Raw genomic sequence first — 13,600 nt, 5'->3', positions numbered from 1 at the left:
AATTTTCGCAATCCATTTATTTATCGTATGAATAGGCGGAAACACTTCTAATAAGACGGAGATTGATGCATATGCCGCGAATCAACGTTTTCCAAAAAACTGAGAGGACATGGCGGTTTTGACAATTGTCTGGGCTATAGCCTTGCCTTTTTTTCAGGAATGTCAATTTTCCCTATCCATTTATTTATAGACTGAATAGGCGGAAACACTTCTAATAAGACGGAGATTGATGCATATGCCACGAATCAACATTTTCCAGACAAATGAGTGGACATGCCAGTTTCGCCATTTTACTGGGCTATAGCCTTACCTTTTTTCAGGAATGCCAATTTTCGCAATCCATTTATTCATCGTCTGAATAGGCGGAAACACTTCTAATAAGACGGAGATTGAAGCATATGCCACAAATAACGTTTATTAGAAGACTTAGTGGACATGGCGATTTCGACATTTCACTGGGCTATAGCCTTACCTTTTTTTCTGGAATGCCAATCTTCGCAATCCATTTATTTATCGCCTGAATAGGCGGAAAAACTTCTAATAAGACGGAGATTGATGCATATGCCATTAAGCAACGTTTTCCAGAAAACTGAGTAGACATGGCGGTTTCGACATTGTACTGGGCTATAGCCTTACCTTTTTTTCAGGAACACCAATTTTCCCAATCCATTTATTTATCGTCTGAATAGTCGGAAACACTTTTATTAAGACGGAGATTGATGCATATGCCACGAATCAACGTTTTCCAGACAAGTGAGTGGACATGGCGGTTTCGACATTTTACTGGGCTATAGCCTTAGATTTTTTTCAGGAATGCCAATTTTCGCAATCCATTTATTTATCATCTGAATGGGCGGAAAAACTTCTAATAAGGCGGAGATGGATGCATATGCCACGAATCAACGTTTTCCAGAAAACTTAGTGGACATGGCGGTTTCGACATTTTACTGGATATAGCCTTACCTTTTTTTCAGGAATGCCAATTCTCGCAATCCGTTTATTTATCGTCTGAATAGGCGGAAACACTTCCAATAAGACGGAGATTGATGCATATGCCACAAATCAACGTTTTCCAGAAGACTGAGTGGACATGGCAGATTCGGCATTTTCCTGGGCTATAGCCTTAACTTTTTTTCAGGAACGCCAATTTTCCCAATCCATTTATTTATCGTCTGAATAGGCGGAAACACTTCTAATAAGACGGCGATTGATGCATATGCCACAAATCAACGTTTTCCAGAAAACTGAGTGGACATGGCGGTTTCGACATTTTACTGGGCTATAGCCTTACCTTTTTTTCAGGAACGCCAATTTTCGGAATCCATTTATTTATCGTCGGAATTGTCGGAAACACTTCTAACAAGACGGATATTGAAGCATATTCCACAAATCAACGTTTTCCAGAAAACTGAGTGGACATGGCGGTTTCGACATTTTACTGGGCTATAGCCTTACCTTTTTTCTGGAATGCCAATTATCCCAATCCATTTATTTATCGATTGAATAGGCGGAAACACTTCTAATAAGACGGAGATTGATGCATACGCCACGAATCAACATTTTCCACACAAGTGAGTGGACATGGCGGTTTCGACATTTTACTGGGCTATAGCCTTACCTTTTTTTCAGGAATGCCAATTCTCGCAATCCGTTCATTTATCGTCTGAATAGGCGGAAACACATCTAATAAGACGGAGATGGATGCATATGCCACGAATCAACGTTTTCCAGAAGACTGATTGGACATGGCAGTTTCGACATTTTAATGGGCTATAGCCTTACCTTTTTTCTGGAATGCCAATCTTCGCAATCCATTTATTTATCGTCTGAATAGGCCGAAAAACTTCTAATAAGACGGAGATTGATGCATATGCCACGAATCAACGTTTTCCAGAAAACTGAGTGGACATGGTGGTTTCAACATTTTACTGGGCTATAGCATTACCTTTTTTTTCAGGAACGCCAATTTTCGCAATCCATTTATTTATCATTTGAATAGGCGGAAACACTTCTAATTAGACGGAGATTGATGCATATGCCACAAATCAAAGTTTTCGAGAAAACTAAGTGGACATGGCGGTTTCGACATTTTACTGGCCTTACCTTTTTTCTGGAATGCCAATCTTCGCAATCCATTTATTTATCGTCTGAATAGGCGGAAACACTTCTAATAATACGGAGATTGATGCATATGCCACGAATGAACGTTTTCCAGAAAACTTAGTGGACATGGCGGTTTCGATATTTTACTGGGCTATAGCCTTACCTTTTTTTCAGGAATGCCAATTTTCCCAATCCATTTATTTATCGTCTGAATAGAAGGAAACACTTCTAATAAGACGGAGATTGATGCATACGCCACAAATCAACGTTTTCCATAAAACTTAGTGGACATGGCGGTTTCGACATTTTACTGGGCTATAGCCTTACCTTTTTTTCAGGAATGCCAATTTTCGCAATCCATTTATTTATCGTCTGAATAGGCGGAAACACTTCTATTAAGACGGAGATTGATGCATATGCCACAAATATACGTTTTCCAGAAGACTGAGTGGACATGGCAGTTTCGATAGCCTTGCCTTTTTTTCAGCAATGCCAATTTTCGCAATCCATTTATTTATCGTCTGAATAGGCGGAAACACTTCTAATAAGACGGAGATTGATGCATATGCTACGAATCAACGTTTTCCAGAAAACTTAGTGGACATGGCGGTTTCGACATTTTACTGGGCTATAGCCTTACCTTTTTTTCAGGAATGCCAATTTTCGCAATCCATTTATTTATCGTCTGAATAGGCGGAAACACTTCTAATAGGACGGAGATTGATGCATATGCCACAAATCAACGTTTTCGAGAAAACTAAGTGGACATGGCGGTTTTCACATTTTACATGGGCTATAGCCTTACCTTTTTTTTCAGGAATGCCAATTTTCGAAATACATTTGTTTATCGTCTGAATAGGCGGAACGACTTCTAATAAGACGGAGGTACATGCATATGCCACAAATCAACGTTTTCCAGAAGACTGATTGGACATGGCAGTTTCGACATTTTAATGGGCTATAGCCTTACCTTTTTTCTGGAATGCCAATCTTCGCAATCCATTTATTTATTCGACATTTTACATGGGCTATAGCCTTACCTTTTTTTTCAGGAATGCCAATATTCGCAATACATTTATTTATCGTCTGAATAGGTGGAAACACTTCTAATAAGACGGAGATTCATGCATATGCCACAAATCAACGTTTTCCAGAAGACTGATTGGACATGGCACTTTCGGCATTTTACTGGCCTTACCTTTTTTTCTGGAATGCCAATCTTCGCAATCCATTTATTTATCGTCTGAATAGGCGGAAACACTTCTAACAAGACGGAGATTGATGCATATGCCACGAATCAACGTCTTCCAGAAAACTGAGGGGACATGGTGGTTTCGCCATGTTACTGGGCTATGGCCTTACCTTTTTTTCAGGAACGCCAATTTTCCCAATACATTTAGTTATCGTCTGAATAGGCGGAAACACTTCTAATAAGACGGAGATCGATGCATATGCCACGAATCAACGTTTTCCAGAAAACTGAGTGGACGTGGCGGTGTCGACATTTTACTATAGCCTTACCTTTTTTTCAAGAACGCCAATTTTCGCAATCCATTTATTTATCGTATGAATAGGCGGAAACAATTCTAATAATACGGAGATTGATGCATATGCCACGAATGAACGTTTTCCAGAAAACTTAGTGGACATGGCGGTTTCGATATTTTACTGGGCTATAGCCTTACCTTTTTTTCAGGAATGCGAATTTTCGCAATCCATTTATTTATCGTCTGAATAGGCGGAAACACTTCTAATTAGACGGAGATTGATGCATATGCCACAAATCAAAGTTTTCGAGAAAACTAAGTGGACATGGCGGTTTCGACATTTTACTGGCCTTACCTTTTTTTCTGGAATGCCAATCTTCGCAATCCATTTATTTATCGTCTGAATAGGCGGAAACACTTCTAATAAGACGGATGTTCATGCATATGCCACAAATCAACGTTTTCCAGAAGACTGATTGGACATGCCAGTTTCGCCATTTTACTGGGCTATAGCCTTACCTTTTTTTCAGGAACGCCAATTTTCCCAATACATTTAGTTATCGTCTGAATAGGCGGAAAAACTTCTAATAAGACGGAGATCGATGCATATGCCACGAATCAACGTTTTCCAGAAAACTGAGTGGACATGGCGGTGTCGACATTTTACTGGGCTATAGCCTTACCTTTTTTTCAAGAACGCCAATTTTCGCAATCCATTTATTTATCGTATGAATAGGCGGAAACATTTCTAATAAGACGGAGATTGATGCATACGCCGCGAATCAACGTTTTCCAAAAAACTGAGAGGACATGGCGGTTTTGACAATTGTCTGGGCTATAGCCTTGCCTTTTTTTCAGGAATGTCAATTTTCCCTATCCATTTATTTATAGACTGAATAGGCGGAAACACTTCTAATAAGACGGGGATTGATGCATATGCCACGAATCAACATTTTCCAGACAAATGAGTGGACATGCCAGTTTCGCCATTTTACTGGGCTATAGCCTTACCTTTTTTCAGGAATGCCAATTTTCACAATCCATTTATTCATCGTCTGAATAGGCGGAAACACTTCTAATAAGACGGAGATTGAAGCATATGCCACAAATAACGTTTATTAGAAGACTTAGTGGACATGGCGATTTCGACATTTTACTGGGCTATAGCCTTACCTTTTTTTCTGGAATGCCAATCTTCGCAATCCATTTATTTATCGCCTGAATAGGCGGAAAAACTTCTAATAAGACGGAGATTGATGCATATGCCATTAAGCAACGTTTTCCAGAAAACTGAGTAGACATGGCGGTTTCGACATTGTACTGGGCTATAGCCTTACCTTTTTTTCAGGAACACCAATTTTCCCAATCCATTTATTTATCGTCTGAATAGTCGGAAACACTTTTATTAAGACGGAGATTGATGCATATGCCACGAATCAACGTTTTCCAGACAAGTGAGTGGACATGGCGGTTTCGACATTTTACTGGGCTATAGCCTTAGATTTTTTTCAGGAATGCCAATTTTCGCAATCCATTTATTTATCATCTGAATGGGCGGAAAAACTTCTAATAAGGCGGAGATGGATGCATATGCCACGAATCAACGTTTTCCAGAAAACTTAGTGGACATGGCGGTTTCGACATTTTACTGGATATAGCCTTACCTTTTTTTCAGGAATGCCAATTCTCGCAATCCGTTTATTTATCGTCTGAATAGGCGGAAACACTTCCAATAAGACGGAGATTGATGCATATGCCACAAATCAACGTTTTCCAGAAGACTGAGTGGACATGGCAGATTCGGCATTTTCCTGGGCTATAGCCTTAACTTTTTTTCAGGAACGCCAATTTTCCCAATCCATTTATTTATCGTCTGAATAGGCGGAAACACTTCTAATAAGACGGCGATTGATGCATATGCCACAAATCAACGTTTTCCAGAAAACTGAGTGGACATGGTGGTTTCAACATTTTACTGGGCTATAGCCTTACCTTTTTTTTCAGGAACGCCAATTTTCGCAATCCATTTATTTATCATTTGAATAGGCGGAAACACTTCTAATTAGACGGAGATTGATGCATATGCCACAAATCAAAGTTTTCGAGAAAACTAAGTGGACATGGCGGTTTCGACATTTTACTGGCCTTACCTTTTTTCTGGAATGCCAATCTTCGCAATCCATTTATTTATCGTCTGAATAGGCGGAAACACTTCTAATAATACGGAGATTGATGCATATGCCACGAATGAACGTTTTCCAGAAAACTGAGTAGACATGGCGGTTTCGACATTGTACTGGGCTATAGCCTTACCTTTTTTTCAGGAACACCAATTTTCCCAATCCATTTATTTATCGTCTGAATAGTCGGAAACACTTTTATTAAGACGGAGATTGATGCATATGCCACGAATCAACGTTTTCCAGACAAGTGAGTGGACATGGCGGTTTCGACATTTTACTGGGCTATAGCCTTAGATTTTTTTCAGGAATGCCAATTTTCGCAATCCATTTATTTATCATCTGAATGGGCGGAAAAACTTCTAATAAGGCGGAGATGGATGCATATGCCACGAATCAACGTTTTCCAGAAAACTTAGTGGACATGGCGGTTTCGACATTTTACTGGATATAGCCTTACCTTTTTTTCAGGAACGCCAATTTTCGCAATCCATTTATTTATCCTCGGAATTGTCGGAAACACTTCTAACAAGACGGATATTGAAGCATATTCCACAAATCAACGTTTTCCAGAAAATTGAGTGGACATGGCGGTTTCGACATTTTACTGGGCTATAGCCTTACCTTTTTTCTGGAATGCCAATTTTCCCAATCCATTTATTTATCGACTGAATAGGCGGGAACACTTCTAATAAGACGGAGATTGATGCATACGCCACGAATCAACATTTTCCACACAAGTGAGTGGACATGGCGGTTTCGACATTTTACTGGGCTATAGCCTTACCTTTTTTTCAGGAATGCCAATTCTCGCAATCCGTTCATTTATCGTCTGAATAGGCGGAAACACATCTAATAAGACGGAGATGGATGCATATGCCACGAATCAACGTTTTCCAGAAGACTGATTGGACATGGCAGTTTCGACATTTTAATGGGCTATAGCCTTACCTTTTTTCTGGAATGCCAATCTTCGCAATCCATTTATTTATCGTCTGAATAGGCCGAAAAACTTCTAATAAGACGGAGATTGATGCATATGCCACGAATCAACGTTTTCCAGAAAACTGAGTGGACATGGTGGTTTCAACATTTTACTGGGCTATAGCCTTACCTTTTTTTTCAGGAACGCCAATTTTCGCAATCCATTTATTTATCATTTGAATAGGCGGAAACACTTCTAATTAGACGGAGATTGATGCATATGCCACAAATCAAAGTTTTCGAGAAAACTAAGTGGACATGGCGGTTTCGACATTTTACTGGCCTTACCTTTTTTCTGGAATGCCAATCTTCGCAATCCATTTATTTATCGTCTGAATAGGCGGAAACACTTCTAATAATACGGAGATTGATGCATATGCCACGAATGAACGTTTTCCAGAAAACTTAGTGGACATGGCGGTTTCGATATTTTACTGGGCTATAGCCTTACCTTTTTAACGCGATAGCGTTAAGGAGCTCGTGTCGCAGAAAAGCCGGTGTCGTCGGCGTCGGGTGTCGGCGTCGGCGGCGTTGACCGTGAGCGATAAATCACGGCAGGCTCTTCATAAATAAAAAGCAACTTCCAAGATTGGCCCGGTGGGAATCGAACCCAGGTCTCCGGAGTGTGAGACAGAGACGCTACCACTCAGCCACGAGTTCGATGCTTCCAAGCGGTGCAAACGCGCCTCTAGTGAATGCGGTGTTGCCTTCGAAACCAGCCGTGGAAAGTTATACTGCGGTGTATATCGGTAATTATGAACATGTAACGTACAGAAGTCACAATTACACGAGTTGCGAAGTGCGTTTCCGCTGCATTTCTTTTGCGCTTTCCGCACACGCAGAGCCATCTTGCGGCAAACACAGAAGACCCCCTCCTCTCAATGTACGGCGCTGCCCCGACAGGAGGCGCGCCGCGCGCGCATTGGGACCGCTGCCAGGCGCGTCGCGGGACTCCCTCTCCCCTGACGACGCTTCGCCGTGCTTCCGGTTTAGATTACTATCTATCTCTCTGCCCGTGCCGATCACGACGGTTGGCGTAGATCGTTTTCCCTCCGAGACACCGAGTTCTTTGGTTCGTTTCGTTCGCTCAGGCGCACGTTTCGTTGTCGCGCCGAACGCTGCGTTGCTCGACGTTCACCGCGTGATAGGTGGGCGCTAAGTCCGATGCGGGGCGCATCGTAAGTGATTGCTGTGCCGTAGCGCATTGTCTTATACCCCTTGGCGGGTCGACGGGAACGCTGTCGCGTCCCACTCTTGAAGGCGAAGCTTAAGCGTCCTCCAATTTTTTTCAGGAATGCCAATTTTCCCAATCCATTTATTTATCGTCTGAATAGAAGGAAACACTTCTATTAAGACGGAGATTGATGCATATGCCACAAATATACGTTTTCCAGAAGACTGAGTGGACATGGCAGTTTCGATAGCCTTGCCTTTTTTTCAGGAATGCCAATTTTCGCAATCCATTTATTTATCGTCTGAATAGGCGGAAACACTTCTAATAAGACGGAGATTGATGCATATGCTACGAATCAACGTTTTCCAGAAAACTTAGTGGACATGGCGGTTTCGACATTTTACTGGGCTATAGCCTTACCTTTTTTTCAGGAATGCCAATTTTCGCAATCCATTTATTTATCGTCTGAATAGGCGGAAACACTTCTAATAGGACGGAGATTGATGCATATGCCACAAATCAACGTTTTCGAGAAAACTAAGTGGACATGGCGGTTTCCACATTTTACATGGGCTATAGCCTTACCTTTTTTTTCAGGAATGCCAATTTTCGAAATACATTTGTTTATCGTCTGAATAGGCGGAACGACTTCTAATAAGACGGAGGTACATGCATATGCCACAAATCAACGTTTTCCAGAAGACTGATTGGACATGGCACGTTCGGCATTTTACTGGCCTTACCTTTTTTTCTGGAATGCCAATCTTCGCAATCCATTTATTTATCGTCTGAATAGGCGGAAACACTTCTAACAAGACGGAGATTGATGCATATGCCACGAATCAACGTCTTCCAGAAAACTGAGGGGACATGGTGGTTTCGCCATGTTACTGGGCTATGGCCTTACCTTTTTTTCAGGAACGCCAATTTTCCCAATACATTTAGTTATCGTCTGAATAGGCGGAAACACTTCTAATAAGACGGAGATCGATGCATATGCCACGAATCAACGTTTTCCAGAAAACTGAGTGGACGTGGCGGTGTCGACATTTTACTATAGCCTTACCTTTTTTTCAAGAACGCCAATTTTCGCAATCCATTTATTTATCGTATGAATAGGCGGAAACAATTCTAATAATACGGAGATTGATGCATATGCCACGAATGAGCGTTTTCCAGAAAACTTAGTGGACATGGCGGTTTCGATATTTTACTGGGCTATAGCCTTACCTTTTTTTCAGGAATGCGAATTTTCGCAATCCATTTATTTATCGTCTGAATAGGCGGAAACACTTCTAATAGGACGGAGATTGATGCATAAGCCACAAATCAACGTTTTCGAGAAAACTAAGTGGACATGGCGGTTTCCACATTTTACATGGGCTATAGCCTTACCTTTTTTTTTCAGGAATGCCAATTTTCGCAATACATTTGTTTATCGTCTGAATAGGCGGAACGACTTCTAATAAGACGGAGGTTCATGCATATGCCACAAATCAACGTTTTCCAGAAGACTGATTGGACATGGCAGTTTCGACATTTTAATGGGCTATAGCCTTACCTTTTTTCTGGAATGCCAATCTTCGCAATCCATTTATTTATCGTCTGAATAGGCCGAAAAACTTCTAATAGGACGGAGATTGATGCATATGCCACTAATCAACGTTTTCCAGAAAACTGAGTGGACATGTCGGTTTCTACATTTTACTGGCCTATAGCCTTACCATTTTTTCAGGAATGCCAATTTTCGCAATCCATTTATTTATCGTCTGAATAGGCGGAAACACTTCCAATAAGACAGAGATTGATGCATATGCTACGAATCAACGTTTTCCAGAAAACTTAGTGGACATGGTGGTTGCGATATTTTACTGGGCTATAGCCTTACCTTTTTTTTCAGGAACGCCAGTTTTCGCAATCCGTTTATTTATCATTTGAATAGGCGGAAACACTTCTAATTAGACGGAGATTGATGCATACGCCACAAATCAACGTTTTCGAGAAAACTAAGTGGACATGGCGGTTTGGACATTTTACATGGGCCTTACCTTACCTTTACACTTACTTACTTACTTACTTACTTTACATTTACATGGGCCTTACCTTTTTTTTCAGGAATGCCAATATTCGCAATACATTTATTTATCGTCTGAATAGGCGGAAACACTTCTAATAAGACGGAGATTGATGCATATGCCACAAATCAACGTTTTCCAGAAGACTGATTGGACTTGGCAGTTTCGGCATTTTACTGGCCTTACCTTTTTTCCTGGAATGCCAATCTTCGCAATCCATTTATTTATCGTCTGAATAGGCGGAAACACTTCTAACAAGACGGAGATTGATGCATATGCCACGAATCAACGTCTTCCAGAAAACTGAGCGGACATGGTGGTTTCGCCATGTTACTGGGCTATGGCCTTACCTTTTTTTCGGGAACGCCAATTTTCCCAATACATTTAGTTATCGTCTGAATAGGCGGAAACATTTCTAATAAGACGGAGATCGATGCATATGCCACGAATCAACGTTTTCCAGAAAACTGAGTGGACATGGCGGTGTCGACATTTTACTGGGCTATAGCCTTACCTTTTTTTCAAGAACGCCGATTTTCGCAATCCATTTATTTATCGTATGAATAGGCGTAAACACTTCTAATAAGACGGAGATTGATGCATATGCCACGAATGAACGTTCTCCAGAAAACTTAGTGGACATGGCGGTTTCGATATTTTACTGGGCTATAGCCTTACCTTTTTTTCAGGAATGCCGATTTCCGCAATACATTTGTTTATCGTCTGAATAGGCGGAAACACTTCTAATAAGGCGGAGGTTCATGCATATGCCACAAATCAACGTTCTCCAGAAGACTGATTGGACATGGCAGTTTCGCCATTTTACTGGGCTATAGCCTCACCTTTTTTTCAGGAATGCCAATTTTCGCAATCCATTTATTTATCGTCTGAATAGTCGGAAACACTTCTAATAAGACGGAGATTGATGCATATGCCACAAATCAACGTTTTCGAGAAAACTAAGTGGACATGGCGGTTTCGACATTTTACATGGGCTATAGCCTTACCTTTTTTCAGGAATGCCAATTTTCGCAATCCATTTATTTATCGTCTGAATAGGCGGAAACACTTCTAACAAGACGGAGATTGATGCATATGCCACGAATCAACGTTTCCCAGAAAACTGAGTGGACATGGCAGTTTCGACATTTTACTGGCCTTACCTTTTTTTTCTGGAATGCCAATCTTCGCAATCCATTTATTTATCGTTTGAATAGGCGGAAAAACTTCTAATAAGACGGAGATTGATGCATATGCCATGAATCAACGTTTTCCAGAAAACTGAGTAGACACGGCGGTTTCGCCATTTTACTGAGCTATAGCCTTAACTTTTTTTCAGGAACGCCAATTTTCCCAATCCATTTATTTATCGTCTGAATAGGCGGAAACACTTCTAACAAGAGGGAGATTGATGCATATGCCACGAATCAACGTTTCCCAGAAAACTGAGTGGACATGGCGGTTTAGACATTTTACTGGGCTATAGCCTTAGATTTTTTTTCAGGAATGCCAATTTTCGCAATCCATTTATTTATCATCTGAATGGGCGGAAAAACTTCTAATAAGACGGAGATGGATGCATATGCCACGAATCAACGTTTTCCAGAAAACTTAATGGACATGGCGGTTTCGACATTTTACTGGGCTATAGCCTTACCTTTTTTTCAGGAATGCCAATTCTCGCAATCCGTTTATTTATCGTCTGAATAGGCGGAAACACTTCTAATAAGACGGAGATTGATGCATATGCCACAAATCAACGTTTTCCAGAAGACTGAGTGGACATGGCAGATTCGGCATTTTCCTGGGCTATAGCCTTAACTTTTTTTCAGGAACGCCAATTTTCCCAATCCATTTATTTATCGTCTGAATAGGCGGAAACACTTCTAATAAGACGGAGATTGATGCATATGCCAGAAATCAAAGTTTTCCAGAAAACTGAGTGGACATGGCGGTTTCGACATTTTACTGGGCTATATATAGCCTTAACATTTTTCAGGAACGCCAATTTTCGCAATCCATTTATTTATCGTCGGAATTGTCGGAAACACTTCTAACAAGACGGAGATTGATGCATATGCCACGAATCAACGTTTCCCAGAAAACTGAGTGGACATGGCGGTTTCGACATTTTACTGGGCCATAGCCTTAGATTTTTTTCAGGAATGCCAATTTTCCCAATCCATTTATATATCGTCTGAATAGGCGGAAACACTTCTAATAAGACGGAGATGGATGCATATGCCACGAATCAACGTTTTCCAGAAGACTGATTGGACATGGCAGTTTCGACATTTTAATGGGCTATAGCCTTACCTTTTTTCTGGAATGCCAATCTTCGCAATCCATTTATTTATCGTCTGAATAGGCCGAAAAACTTCTAATAAGACGGAGATTGATGCATATGCCAGAAATCAACGTTTTCGAGAAAACTAAGTAGACATGGCGGTTTCGAAATTTTACATGGGCTATAGCCTTACCTTTTTTTTCAGGAATGCCAATATTCGCAATACATTTATTTATCGTCTGAATAGGCGGAAACACTTCTAATAAGACGGAGATTGATGCATATGCCACAAATCAACGTTTTCCAGAAGACTGATTGGACATGGCAGTTTCGGCATTTTACTGGCCTTACCTTTTTTTCTGGAATGCCAATCTTCGCAATCCATTTATTTATCGTCTGAATAGGCGGAAACACTTCTAATAAGACGGAGATTGATGCGTATGCCACGAATGAACGTTTTCCAGAAAACTTAGTGGACATAGCGGTTTCGATATTTTACTGGGCTATAGCCTTACCTTTTTTTCAGGAACGCCAATTTTCCCAATCCATTTATTTATCGTCTGAATAGGCGGAAAAACTTCTAATAAGACGGGGATTGATACATATGCCATGAATCAACGTTTTCCAAAAAACTGAGAGGACATGGCGGTTTCGACAATTGTCTGGGCTATAGCCTTGCCTTTTTTTCAGGAATGTCAATATTCCCTATCCATTTATTTATTGACTGAATAGGCGGAAACACTTCTAATAAGACGGAGATTGATGCATATGCCACGAATCAACATTTTCCAGACAAATGAGTGGACATGCCGGTTTCGCCATTTTACTGGGCTATAGCCTTACCTTTTTTCAGGATTGCCAATTTTCGCAATCCATTTATTCATCGTCTGAATAGGCGGAAACACTTCTAATAAGACGGAGATTGAAGCATATGCCACAAATCAACGTTTATTAGAAGACTTAGTGGACATGCCGGTTTCGCCATTTTACTGGGCTATAGCCTTACCTTTTTTCAGGATTGCCAATCTTCGCAATCCATTTATTTATCGTCTGAATAGGCGGAAAAACTTCTAATAAGACGGAGATTGATGCATATGCCATTAATCAACGTTTTCCAGAAAACTGAGTAGACATGGCGGTTTCGCCATTTTACTGAGCTTTTTTGCCTTTACCTTACCTTTTTTTCTGGAATGCAAATCTTCGCAATCCATTTATTTATCGTCTGAATAATCGGAAAAACTTCTAATAAGACGGGGATTGATACATATGCCATGAATCAACGTTTTCCAGAAAACTGAGTAGACATGGCG

The sequence above is a fragment of the Dermacentor albipictus genome, chromosome 5 (genome assembly GCF_038994185.2).
Source record: "Dermacentor albipictus isolate Rhodes 1998 colony chromosome 5, USDA_Dalb.pri_finalv2, whole genome shotgun sequence".
Taxonomy (NCBI): domain Eukaryota; kingdom Metazoa; phylum Arthropoda; class Arachnida; order Ixodida; family Ixodidae; genus Dermacentor; species Dermacentor albipictus.
The sequence above is the reverse complement of the archived record's forward strand: the minus strand, read 5'-3'. Positions refer to the sequence as shown.